The sequence below is a fragment of the Arachis stenosperma genome, chromosome 10, assembly GCF_014773155.1.
Source record: "Arachis stenosperma cultivar V10309 chromosome 10, arast.V10309.gnm1.PFL2, whole genome shotgun sequence".
Classification (NCBI taxonomy): Eukaryota; Viridiplantae; Streptophyta; class Magnoliopsida; order Fabales; family Fabaceae; genus Arachis; species Arachis stenosperma.
Genome location: NC_080386.1, coordinates 95,543,965 through 95,556,498, shown reverse-complemented (window position 1 = coordinate 95,556,498; position 12,534 = coordinate 95,543,965). Strand labels below are relative to the sequence as shown.

Sequence of the window (12,534 nt, the reverse complement as noted above, 5' to 3'; positions counted from 1 at the left end):
ACTTCCATCTGGACAAAATAAGAGAGGTCTTCAAATTACCTTAACTACAAGATGATCCTGAATCCTTTAATAGGAGAATGGTGAGAGTAGATAAGGGGTTGGATCAAGTTCTAGAGGACATATGCCTCCCTGGAACCAAGTGGATGACCAATTCAAAAGGTGTCCCAAACCAACTCAAGAGGGGAGATCTCAAACCAGTTGCAAGAGGCTGGTTGGACTTCATAGGGCGTTCTATCTTGCCCACTAGTAACCGTTCTAAAGTTACTATCAAGAGAGCAGTGATGATTCATTGTATTATGCTGGGAAAAGAAGTGGAGATTCATCATCTGATTGCTTGTGAGATCTACACAATTGCAAACAAGAACTCCACTGAAGCCAAACTGGCTTACCCAAGCTTAATCTCTTTGCTATGTAAAGAGGCTGGGGTGAGGATGGGAGTAGATAAATTCATCCCAATTGAGCACCCAATCACCAAGAGGTCAATGGAAGGACAAATGCAAGATAACTCTATCAAAAGGAGGGCGCAGGAGTTCCTACCTGAACTTCCTAAAATTGACTACTGGACTCGTCTAGAAGCATCTGTTGCCAAGCTGCAAGAAGCTATGGAACAAATTAAGGAAGAACAGCAGAATCAAAACTGCATGCTCTGCAAATTGCTGAAAGAACAAGAGAAGCAGGGGCGTGAGCTACAGGAGTTGAAGCGCCAAAAGCTCTCCCTTGAAGGGTCAAATACCCCACAAGTTGAGGGAGCATCCACTTCTCAAAATCAAGGTTGTTGAGTCCTAACTCTGTGATAACCTCTATCATTAGGAGTCTATTTAAATTTTTGTTTTCTATTACTATTAGTCTTATCTTATATCTATTTTTGAGTCTTGTTCTTAATTCGTGATTAATAAAAATTTAAGGTTCATGTCTTAAAGCTATGAATGTCCTATAAATTCATTACCTCTCTTAAATGAAAAATGCTTTAATCACAAAAGAACAAGAAGTACAGAATTTCGAATTCATCTTTGAAACTAATTGAATTAGTTTGATGTGGTGACAATACTTTTTGTTTTCTGAATGAATGCTTGAACAGTGCATATGTCTTTTGAATTTATTGTTTTAAGAATGTTAAAATTGTTGGCTCTTGAAAGAATGATGGAAAAGGAGAAATGTTATTGAAGATCTGAAAAATCATCAAATTGATTCTTGAAACAAGAAAAAGCAGTGAATACAAAAAAAAAACGAAAAAAAAGAGAGAAGAGGAAAAAGAAAAAGAAAAAAAATAATAAAGTTGTGATCCAAGGCAAAAAGAGTGTGCTTAAGAACCCTGGACACCTCTAATTGGGGACTTTAGCAAAGCTGAGTCACAATTTGAAAAGGTTCACCCAAGTATGTGTCTGTGGCATATATGTATCCGGTGGTAATACTGGAAGACAGAGTGCTTTGGGCCACAGCCAAGACTCATAAAGTAGCTATGTTCAAGAATCATCATACTTAACTAGGAGAATCAATAACACTATCTGAGCTCTGAGTTCCTATAGATGCCAATCATTCTAAACTTCAAAGGATAAAGTGAGATGCCAAAACTGTTCAGAAGCAAAAAGCTACTAGTCCCGCTCATCTAATTGGAGCTAAGTTTCTTTGATATTTTGGACTCTATAGTATATTCTCTTCTTTTTATTCTATTTTGAGTTTCAGTTGCTTGGGGACAAGCAACAATTTAAGTTTGTTGTTGTGATGAGCGGATAATTTATACGCTTTTTGGCATTGTTTTTAGTATATTTTTAGTATATTTTAGTTAGTTTTTATTACATTTTCATTAGTTTTTAGTTAAAATTCACTTTTCTGGGCTTTACTATGAGTTTGTGTGTTTTTCTGTAATTTCAGGTATTTTCTGGCTGAAATTGAGGGACCTGATCAAAAATCTGATTCAGAGGCTGAAAAGGACTGTAGATGCTGTTGGATTCTGACCTCCCAGCACTCGAAGTGAATTTTCTTGAGCTACAGAAATTCAATTGGCGCGCTTTTAATTGCGTTGGAAAGTAGACATTCTGGGCTTTCCAGCAATGTATAATAGTCCATACTTTGCCTGAGATTTGATGGCCCAAACCGGCGTTGCAAAATCGGCTTCAGAAATCCCGGCGTTAAACGCCGGAACTGGCACAAAAATTGGAGTTAAACGCCCAAACTGGCATAAAAGCTGGCGTTTAACTCTAGAAAAAGTCTCTACACATGAAAGCTTCAATGCTTAGCCCAAGCACACACCAAGTGGACCCCGGAAGTGGATTTTTACGTCATTTACTCATTTCTGTATACCCTAGGTTACTAGTTCACTATTAATAGGACCTTTTGATATTGTATCTCTACCTCATGACACTTTACACGTTTCTCATTGTATCTTCTACGGCATGAGTCTCTAAACCCCATGGTTGGGGGTGAGGAGCTCTGCTGTGTCTTGATGGATTAATGCAATTACTACTGTTTTTCATTCAATCATGCTTGCTTCCATTCTAAGATATCACTTGTTCCTAAACCTGATGAATGTGATGATCCGTGACACTCATCATCATTCTCAACTATGAACGTGTTCCTGACAACCACCTCCATTCTACCTTAGATTGAGTAGATATCTCTTGGATTCCTTAATCAGAATCTTCGTGGTATAAGCTAGAATTGATGGCTGTAGATCATTCATCAGGAGGTTCTTTAAACAAGAAGAAAACCGTTGAAGAAGCCATAGATGTCATTGAAACAGTTGCTGAGAATGACTATTTCTATGCCTCTGAAAGAAGTAACACTAGAGGAGTAATGGAGCTGAACCACATGGATGCACTGTTAGCCCAAAACAAGATGATCACCAAGCAGCTAGCAGATCTTACCAAGAAGGTGGAAGAGAACCAAGTTGCAGCAGCCATCACCTCATCACCAACTCATGAAGGAGTAAACATAGGAGAAGAAGGTGACTGGGAGCAAGCCAACTATGTGGGAAATTCACCTAGACAAGTCCATGATCCATACTCTAAAACATACAACTCTGGATGGAGAAATCACCCCAACTTTGGATGGGGAAACCAACAAGACCAAGGACAAGATCCGAGACATTCCAACTTCAACTCCAACAACAATGCCACTCTTCAAAACACCTCACAGAGATATTACCAACATCCATCTAACCAACCTCCTCAACCACCTAATCTCAACCCACCATCATCCACAGATGATAGGCTTTCAAAGATTGAGGCTCTACTTGAAAACATGTGCAGAGAAGTCCAAGACAACAAGGTGTTTAAGGAAGAAGTGCGAGCCAACATCAAGAATCAAGGAGAAAACATCAAGAGATTAGAGTCCCAAGTAGGCTATCTATCTCAACAAATTCCCAAACCCACTGATGGATTCCCCAGTGATACAGAAAAGAATCCAACAGGAGAACCAAAGAAAGTGAGATGGGAAGAATGCAAAATGATAACCACAAGTGATGAGGGAAGTATGAATGGAGTAGAACACCTCCAAAATAACCAACAGGAAAATCAAGAGGAAGGAAGCTGTGCAACTCCACTCACATCCAAGGAAGAGCTAAAGAAAAAGGAGGCATTGAACCCATATGCACCCTTTCCCCACAGGCTTAAAGGTGGTGTAGCAGGGAGAATGTACTCAAGGTTTCTTGATATGTTTGCATCTTTAGATGTAAATATACCCTTCATTAAAGCCCTCCAACAGATGCCCTTCTACATCAAGTATATAAAGGAGCTACTAGCCAGAAAAAGTCCATTGAAGGGTGGACAAACAATCAAGATGAACAGAGATTGTAGTGCTTTCATTCAACCAGGACCACCCACAAAGAAGGAGGATCCAGGAAGCTTCCACATTCCTTGTGCCATAGGAGAAAAAATGATTGATAAAGGACTTTGTGACTTGGGAGCAAGCATCAACTTAATGCCTCTCTCTCTCATGAAGAAGCTCCAAATCAATGAACTAACTCCTACTGATGTAATTATCAGATTGGCGGACAAAACCCAAAAACAAGCAGTAGGAGTAGTTGAAAATGTGCTGGTGAAGGTTGGGAGCTACTATCTTCCCACAGATTTTGTTGTTTTGGAAATGGATGAGAATCCTATTTACCCCATCATTCTGGGAAGACCCTTTCTAGCCACAGCTAGAGCACTCATAGATATAGAACGAGGAGAGTTAGTGCTGAGAATACATGATGAGCAGCTCGCTTTCAATGTTTACAACCTCTCACAAGGAGCAGATCACAAAGACAATAAGATGATAGAAGAGCCAAACGAGGAAGCACAAACAACACAATTGGAAGCCCCATTGGTTGAGAAGCCATATAGTCAGAAAGAACCATGTTCAAAGGTGATCCAAGAGGAACCAGACCCACCAGAGTCATGCAAGATCAATAACAAGAATCCCCTAGAGAAAGAATCCATAAAAAACAAGAAAACATCAATGGAAACAAGGAAAAGAATTCCAAAAGGATGGAGAAATAAGAAAATTCCTACAGAAAATTTCTCACCAGGTGATGAAGTTATTTCTACATACTTTCCATCTATACCACCTCACCTACCCACTATTCCATATCAGCTACCTCCTGTGTATACTATCAATAAAATCTTATCCTTAGAGCATCTGGAGCTCGTCAACAAAGCTAACGGATATAGATTCACTGCAAGAGGAGAGGACTTCAAGCACTATCAACCACCTTGACAAAGAACCAAACGTCAAGCTAATGACGCTAAAGACGCGCTTCATGGGAGGCAACCCATGTTCTATAACTCTCTCTTTCTTAAATTTCTAACAAGAGCAACAAAACAATTTCCATGGAATTTCAATCCAACTTTGACAACTAATATAAAGTTCCTCCATATGCAACTTATAGTACATGATAAGTTTGGTGTTCAAACACATCAATTGAGGTTTGAACACACTTTATGAGAATGATTTATGTCCCAAACTTGTTGTACCATAGGATCACAAACAAGTTTGGTGTGCTGACGTGCATTCTTGAGAAGCTTAACAATTAGTTGAGTTTCTTCTTCTTAAAAAAAAAAAGAGAGAGAGGAGAGATAATTTTGCTTCGTTAGTTCACCTTTTGAATTTTCCCACCAATTGTACAACTAATCTTCACATTCTCTCTTTGTCATATATAGGGAATCAAAAAGGACATTGATGGTACTTGATAGGACAAGAGGTTCGGCCGCTACACCAAGGGAATCTCACACTTGTCCTCATAGGGAATGTCCTTGGAAGTGTTGCCATGCAACATTGGGAATGGATGGCTTTGGAGACCAAATCAAGACCCCCATAAAGGAGCTGATCCTTGTGCTCCTTCAATCTTAAAACCCCAACCGTCCACTATCAAACACCATCATCAATCCACACCCTTCAATCAATTGCCATTTTCCTATTTAAACCTCTTCACACAACCCCTCCATACACATTTATACTCACCATTTCCACTCTCTCCTTTCGGTTCTACACACACTACACACATCACTCCTCACCAAAGCTTCACATACACCCTCATAGCCATCTTGAGAATAACCAACATAGCAACTATCTTACATGGCATCATCAAGCTCCAAGAGACAAAAAGAGAAGGGACCCATAGAACATCCTCCTTTTGATGAAGTGCGGTTTAGAACATTTCATCATGCACTTCAATATGGATGGATGGCTGACAAAGAAATCATTTATGAACTGGGCTTCCAAGTAACAAAAATTGAGTGTCCAGAGATCATGGAGAAGGTGGAGCAACGTCGCTGGGAGCTCCTTACCGATCCGATCACAAGGGTGAATGCAACTCTAGTAAGAAAGTTCTATGCAAATGCAGTTAGGCAAGACAAGGCGGATGACTCATACACAAGTTTTGTGAGAGGGGTCATGGTGAATTTTAGTCCTATGACTATCATGAGACTGCTGAAGTTGAGAATAATCTCTTTTGAAGAGGAGAGCTATCACTCAAGAATGGACAAACCTCCCAATTATGACCAGATTATACAAGATGTATGTGTGCCAGGAGCCGATTGGGAAAAAGGTCCCAAGAGAAAACCCAAATTTATAAAAAGAGGAGATCTCCTCCCAGAGGCTAAAGGTTGGTTTGAAATTGTAAGGAGATCCATCCTTCCAGCCGGAAATAACTCAGAGGTAAATCTCAAGAGAGCAACGATGTTACAATGTATAATGAAAGGATGAGAGATCAAGGTTCATGAAATCATAGCCCAAGGCATTCGAAAGTTTGCTGAGAAGAGTGATTCTGGAGGAAAGTTGGGTTATCCCAGCACTATTTTTCTTCTTTGCAGACTGGCCAGGGTGATATTCGAGGATGTGAACCCCGTGTGGGTAACGGTTGGTCTTCCAATCACTTATCGTCGGATGCATGCAGCTACAGCTCCACTACCTCCATGGAAGATACGAAAGAGGCCAGCCCTTCAAACTGAAGAAGAACAACCTCCACAAGAGCAACTCCCAGCCACATTAAGCATGCACCAAATGCAAGAGGCTATTGATGCTTTATCTAGGCAATGCATGGAAAACCAAGAGGCGCAAAGGGAGCTCCAAATACAATCAAGGGATCGCCATGAAAAGTCACTTTCCAGATGGATGAATCAACAAGGAAAATGGCAAAAACAACTGATAGATCAGCAATTGGAGCAAGGGAGACAATGGAGTGAATCCTTCCACAATTTGAATCAGAAACATGATCAACAACAAGAAGCCATCCAAAGGCTAATCAACATCCAAGCACATCAAGGAGTCCACATTCATGAGATGCATAGGAAACAAAGAGAACAAGCAGATCTTCTCGATGAACTTAGAACATTCTCGGAAGGAGTCTACATGAGTGAGACTGGATACCATGTGAATACCCAAGCCAGACTTGGATATCTAGTCGGACAATTGCTTAATTTGCATCCAGGAATCACAAAATATGAGGATGTAAAGGATGAATTAACACAAGTGGAGCGCGAAAGGGTTGAACAAAGTCATGAATCAGTAAGGAAGGCACTAGAAGATTGGAAATTAGCTAGAGCAAATCGGATGAGAGGAAGCACAAGTGGACAAAGCGAATCTAAAAATGGCAAGGGAGCAGAAGAGAATGAGCAGGCCGGCAAGTGAAAGGTGGTGAAGTTCCCTCTTAGTTACCTTCCTTTTCAAAGCTTTAAATAAGGAAAATCATGTATGAAATAGAACATGCTTCCATGGTAGCTTAGGATTTTCAATTATGCATTTAAGTTTCATTGCTTAGGTCTATGTTATTGAGCCTAATGCCTTGAATGCTCACTGTCATCTTGCCTACTTGTATGCTTGTCTCTTTAAGTTAATCAAAAAGAAAATGTTATGGAAAGAACAAGAATTGAGTCATTTTGTAAAGTGCATTCTATGTGTTTGTGATAGGATGATTAGTAAGCTAAGTTGGTTCACCAAGAAAGGAAAGAAAGCAACTATCCATCCTAAGTCATAAGTTTGAGACACATTCCTTGAGGCTAGCTAAATAATAAGATCCCAACAAGAAAAGAAAAAGAGTAATACAAGTGAAAATAAGAAAGGGAACACAAAAAGGAACAATGCTAGGCACCAAGGGTTTTGAAACTGAGGCATGTGTCTGTGGTGTTTATGTACAAGGGATATACTTGGATGAATAAGCTCTTAGGGGTGCCTTATCACTTGGTAACTTGGATTAACTAATCTGGGATTATCAGCTGAAAGTCCACTATCAAGAGTAACCCTTGTTACAGAGCACTTAGTAACCCAAAGAGGTGCTGGATACCAAGGTCTCAAGAAAGAAAGAATAACAAACCATGTGCCTGTGGTGTGTATGTATGAGGGAAAGAGACTTCAGGGAGTAAGTCCTTAGGGGTGTCTTAACACCTAGTACCTTAAAACCAACTGGTTTGGGAGTGTTGGCTGAAAGCTTATCATAAAAAGTCGCCCTCTTACAAAGCACCTAACAAAAAGAAAAATAAACTTTGAAAAGAAAAAAAAAGAAGGATCAATAAGAAAGAAGCCTCAAGGGATGCAATCAAGAGAGCGACTAGGAATTTGATAAAGGCTTGAAACCTAAAAGGAAATAACCTAAGTTTCTATGCATGAAACTCCATGAACCATGAATGCTATTTCCATCTTATCTTCTTGTTCTTTTATTTCATTTTTCTTATGCTTTAGTACTTGCTTAGGGACAAGCAAGCTTTAAGTTTGGTGTTGTGATGCCAGGGCATCTAGGCCAGTTTCACTGACCTTTTCTTTACTATTTTAGGGTAGTTTCATGCATTTTCCTAGTAAACAAGGCAAGTTTTGGGTGAAAATACACTTACACCTTCATTCAAGCAACTATTGTGAATTTTGCATGATTTAATGAGATTTTTTTACCAGAATTACATGATATTTTAATGATGCATAATCTCATGATTTTGGCTAGAGCTTTGATGCACTTTAATTGCTTGATTTCAGGACAAATGAAGCATGGAAGAATCACGTTAGCATTCACATTAACTTAGTTAACGTGACTACTAACGTGGGATGGCAATTGGCTTGCAACGTTAATGAGAAAAGTGATCACCAATAACGCCTGTGAAGCCATTCATAGCCTACGTTAAGAGCCACGTTAACTAAGTTAACGTGGTACTTAACGTAGAAGGAAAAGAGGACTCCACGTTAATGAGAAACGTGAACTCCAATAACGTTTCTCCTCAACGTTAGTGGTAAAAGTGAACACCACTAACGTTGGGAAACTAGGCAATGCCCCACGTTAAGAGTCACGTTAACTAAGTTAACGTGAACTCTAACGTGGACGAGGATCAACAATGCCAACGTTAGTGACACTCACTTTTGTCACTAACGTTGGATCATTTTCATTGCCTACGTTAACTCTCACGTTAAGATTATTAACGTGGAGTAGGGTTCAAAGAACCAACGTTAGTGACACTCACTTTTGTCACTAACGTTGGAAGATGGCTTCATTACTACGTTAAGAGCCACGTTAACTTAGTTAACGTGGGTTCTAACGTAGGGGCTTAAGGCAATTAGAGCGTTAGTGACAAAGGTGAGTGTCACTAACGCTCTCGAAGGTGATAGCTGCCCACGTTAAGAGCTACGTTAGCTAAGCTAACGTGAGACCTAACGTAGGGGGCAAAGGGCAAGCAACATTAATGGGAAAAGTGATTCCCATTAACGTTTGCGAAAAGGGGCACAAGCCAACGTTAATGGGAAAAGTGAGTCCCATTAACGTTGGCCAAGAATTGAGAAGGAACGTTAGAAGTCACGTTAAGACTTCTAACGTTGAGAATAATGTGGGCATATAAGGGTGGAACGTTAGTGGAAAAGGTGAATGCCACTAACGTTCTCGCACCCAGAAATGTATTCCAAGATTAATCTCACTAAGTGTCCGAGCCTAAATTCACATTTTTCTGTAAGATGGGCCCACTAAAGATGAGAATTGCTTCAACTCAAGGTCCAAAGCCCACATCCAAGACTTGAAGAAATCACTAGAAGATCATGAAGAGTAGTATATATAGGAGTAGTTTTGAACTAGCTAGAGACTTTTGGCACCTTGGAGAACTACTCTCTGCATATTTACTTTTCTGTACTTCTAGCATGGATTCTTTTTTTTCTGCCATTTTTGATTCCTAGAGCTATGAACAACTAAACCCCTTTCATTGGGTTAGGGAGCTCTGCTGTAATTTGATGGATCAATATTAGTTTTCATTCTTCTTCTTCTATCTTTTCTCTTGATTTTACTAGAAAGCTTTCAATCTTAATTCAATTGGTTAGTTATCTTGGAAAAGAAACTCTCCATAATTGGATCTCTTCGGAACCTTGGAAGAGGAATGAAGAGATCATGTTAGAATTGCTTTCTCATGCTGGACCAATTTGGGTTGGGATGGATATGTGACTATAATCCTACCAATACTTGAATTGGGAAATGTATGTGGTATAATCAGTGACCATACTTCATCTCTTCTCATGAGCAATTGACCAAGGAATTGGCTATTGATCAAGATTTGAGAGATTGGATTACCAAGGAATTGGGATTCAATCACTTAAGATTGCCAAGGAGATTAATGAATGCATTGATTGAGGAAGAGATGAGAATGAACTTGATCCGGGGAATTGCAACATCTCCTAAACCCAATGATCTCCCCATTCCTGATCTTACCCATTCTCTTTAATTTCTGCCATTTACTTTTATGAGCAATACCCCAATTCCCCATTTAAGATTCTGCACTTTAATTTCTGCTATTTACTTTCTAGTCATTTAAATTTCTGCATCTCAATCTAAATTCTGTTTAGCTCAACTAGCATATTCTTCTAACTAAAGTTGCTTGACCAATCAATCCTTGTGGGATTCGACCTCATTCTATAGTGAGTTTTACTTGACGATAATTCGTTATACTTGCCGAGGAAAATTTGTTGAGAGACAAGTTTACATGCATCAATTTCTAGTGGCAGTTCCGGCGTTTTATGCCAAAAAAGGGTCTCTAGCTGAAGTTTGAACGCCAGTTTGGGCCATCAAATCTCAAACAAAGTATGAACTATTATACATTTCTTGAAAGCCCAAGATGTCTACTTTCCAACGCAATTGAGAACGCGCCAATTGGGCTTCTGTAGCTCCATAAAATCCACTTTGAGTGTAGGAGGGTCAGAATCCAACAGCATCTGCAGTCCTTTCTCAGCCTCTGAATCAGACTTTCGCTCAGGTCCTTCAATTTCAGCCAGAAAATATCTGAAATTATAGAAAAACACACAAACTCATAGTAAATTCCAGAAATTTGATTTTTGCATAAAAATTAATAAAAATATAATAAAAAGTAACTAAAACATACTAAATGCTACCTAAAAATAATGCCAAAAAAGCGTATAAATTATCCACCATTTCTAGTGAGATTCTTGCAGCTTGTACCTCAAAGATCCTTAGTTTTTCCATTACAGCGAGTGGCATGAGGTTTATACCTGACCCCAGGTCACACAGAGCCTTCTCAAAGGTCATAGTGCCTATGGTACAAGGTATTAAGAACCTTTCGAGATCTGGTTTCTTCTGGGGTAATTTCTGCTACACCAAGGCATTCAGTTCATTGATGAGCAATGGAGGTTCATCCTCCCAAGTCTCATTACTAAATAACTTAGCATTCAGCTTCATGATTGCTCCTAGATACCCAGTAACTTGCTCTTCAGCAATATCTTCATCCTCTTCAGAGGAAGAATACTCATCAGAGCTCATGAATGGCAACAGTAAATTCAGTGGAATCTTTATGGTCTCTGTATGAGCCTCAGATTCTTTTGGTTCCTTATTAGGGGACTCCTTAGTGGTCAGTGGATGTCCATTGAGGTCTTCTTCACTGGAAATCACTGCCTCTTCCTCCTCTATAGGTTCGGCCGCTTTGGATATATTGATGGCCTTGCACTCTCTCTTTGGATTCTCTTTTGTATTGCTTGGGAGAGTACTATGAGGGATTTCAGTAACTCTTTTACTCAACTGACCCACTTGTGTCTCCAAATTTCTAATGGAGGACCTTGTTTCGGTCATGAAACTGAGAGTGGTCTTAGATAGATCAGAGACTATGGTTGCTAAGGCAGAGAAGCTCTGCTCAGAATTCTCTGTCTGTTGCTGAGGAGATGATGGAAAAGGCTTGCTATTGCCAAACCTATTTCTCCCACCATTATTATTATTGAAGCCTTGTTGAGGCTTCTGTTGATCCTTCCATGAGAAATTTGGATGATTTCTCCATGAAGGATTATAGGTGATTCCATAGGATTCTCCCATGTAATTCACCTCTTCCATTGTAGGATTCTCAGGGTCATAAGTTTCTCCTTCAGGGGAGGCTTCTTTAGTACTGCCGGATGCAGCTTGCAATCCAGTCAGATTCTGAGAAATCATATTGACTTGCTGAGTCAGTATTTTATTCTGAGCCAATATGGCATTCAGACTATCAATCTCAAGAACTCTTTTCTTCTGAGTCATCCCATTATTCACAGGATTTCTTTCAGAAGTGTACATGACCTGATTATTTGCAACCATCTTAATGAGTTCCTGGGCTTCTGCAGGGGTTTTCTTTAGATAAAGAGATCCACTAGCAGAGTGGTCCAATGACATCTTGGATAATTCAGACAGACCATCATAGAATATTCCTAAGATGCTCCATTATGGAAGCATGTCAGAAGGACACCTTCTGATCAATTGCTTGTATCTTTCCCAAGCTTCATAGAGGGATTCACCTTCCTTCTATCTGAAGGTTTGGACTTCCACTCTGAACTTGCTTATCTTTTGAGGTGGAAAGAATTTGGCCAAGAAAGCATTGACCAACTTTTCCCAAGAGTTCAGGCTTTCCCTAGGTTGTGAGTCCAACCATATCCTAGCTCTGTCTCTTACAGCAAAGAGAAAAAGCATAAGTCTGTAGACCTCGGGATCAACCCCATTGGTCTTAATAGTGTCACAGATTTGCAAGAATTCAGCTAAGAACTGATAAGGATCTTCCAGTGGAAGTCCATGAAACTTGCAATTCTGCTGCATTAGAGGAACTAATTGAGGCTTAAGCTCAAAGTTGTTTG

At 39.7% G+C, this 12,534-nt stretch overlaps 1 non-coding gene across 1 annotated transcript; it reads left to right on the top strand.

Moving 5' to 3' along the window:
- The first annotated feature begins 12,137 nt into the window (after positions 1-12,137).
- LOC130958236 (small nucleolar RNA R71) lies at positions 12,138-12,241 on the top strand. The gene has a single exon (XR_009077368.1). It is a non-coding gene; the product is annotated as a small nucleolar RNA R71 (small nucleolar RNA).
- The last annotated feature ends 293 nt before the right edge of the window (positions 12,242-12,534 follow it).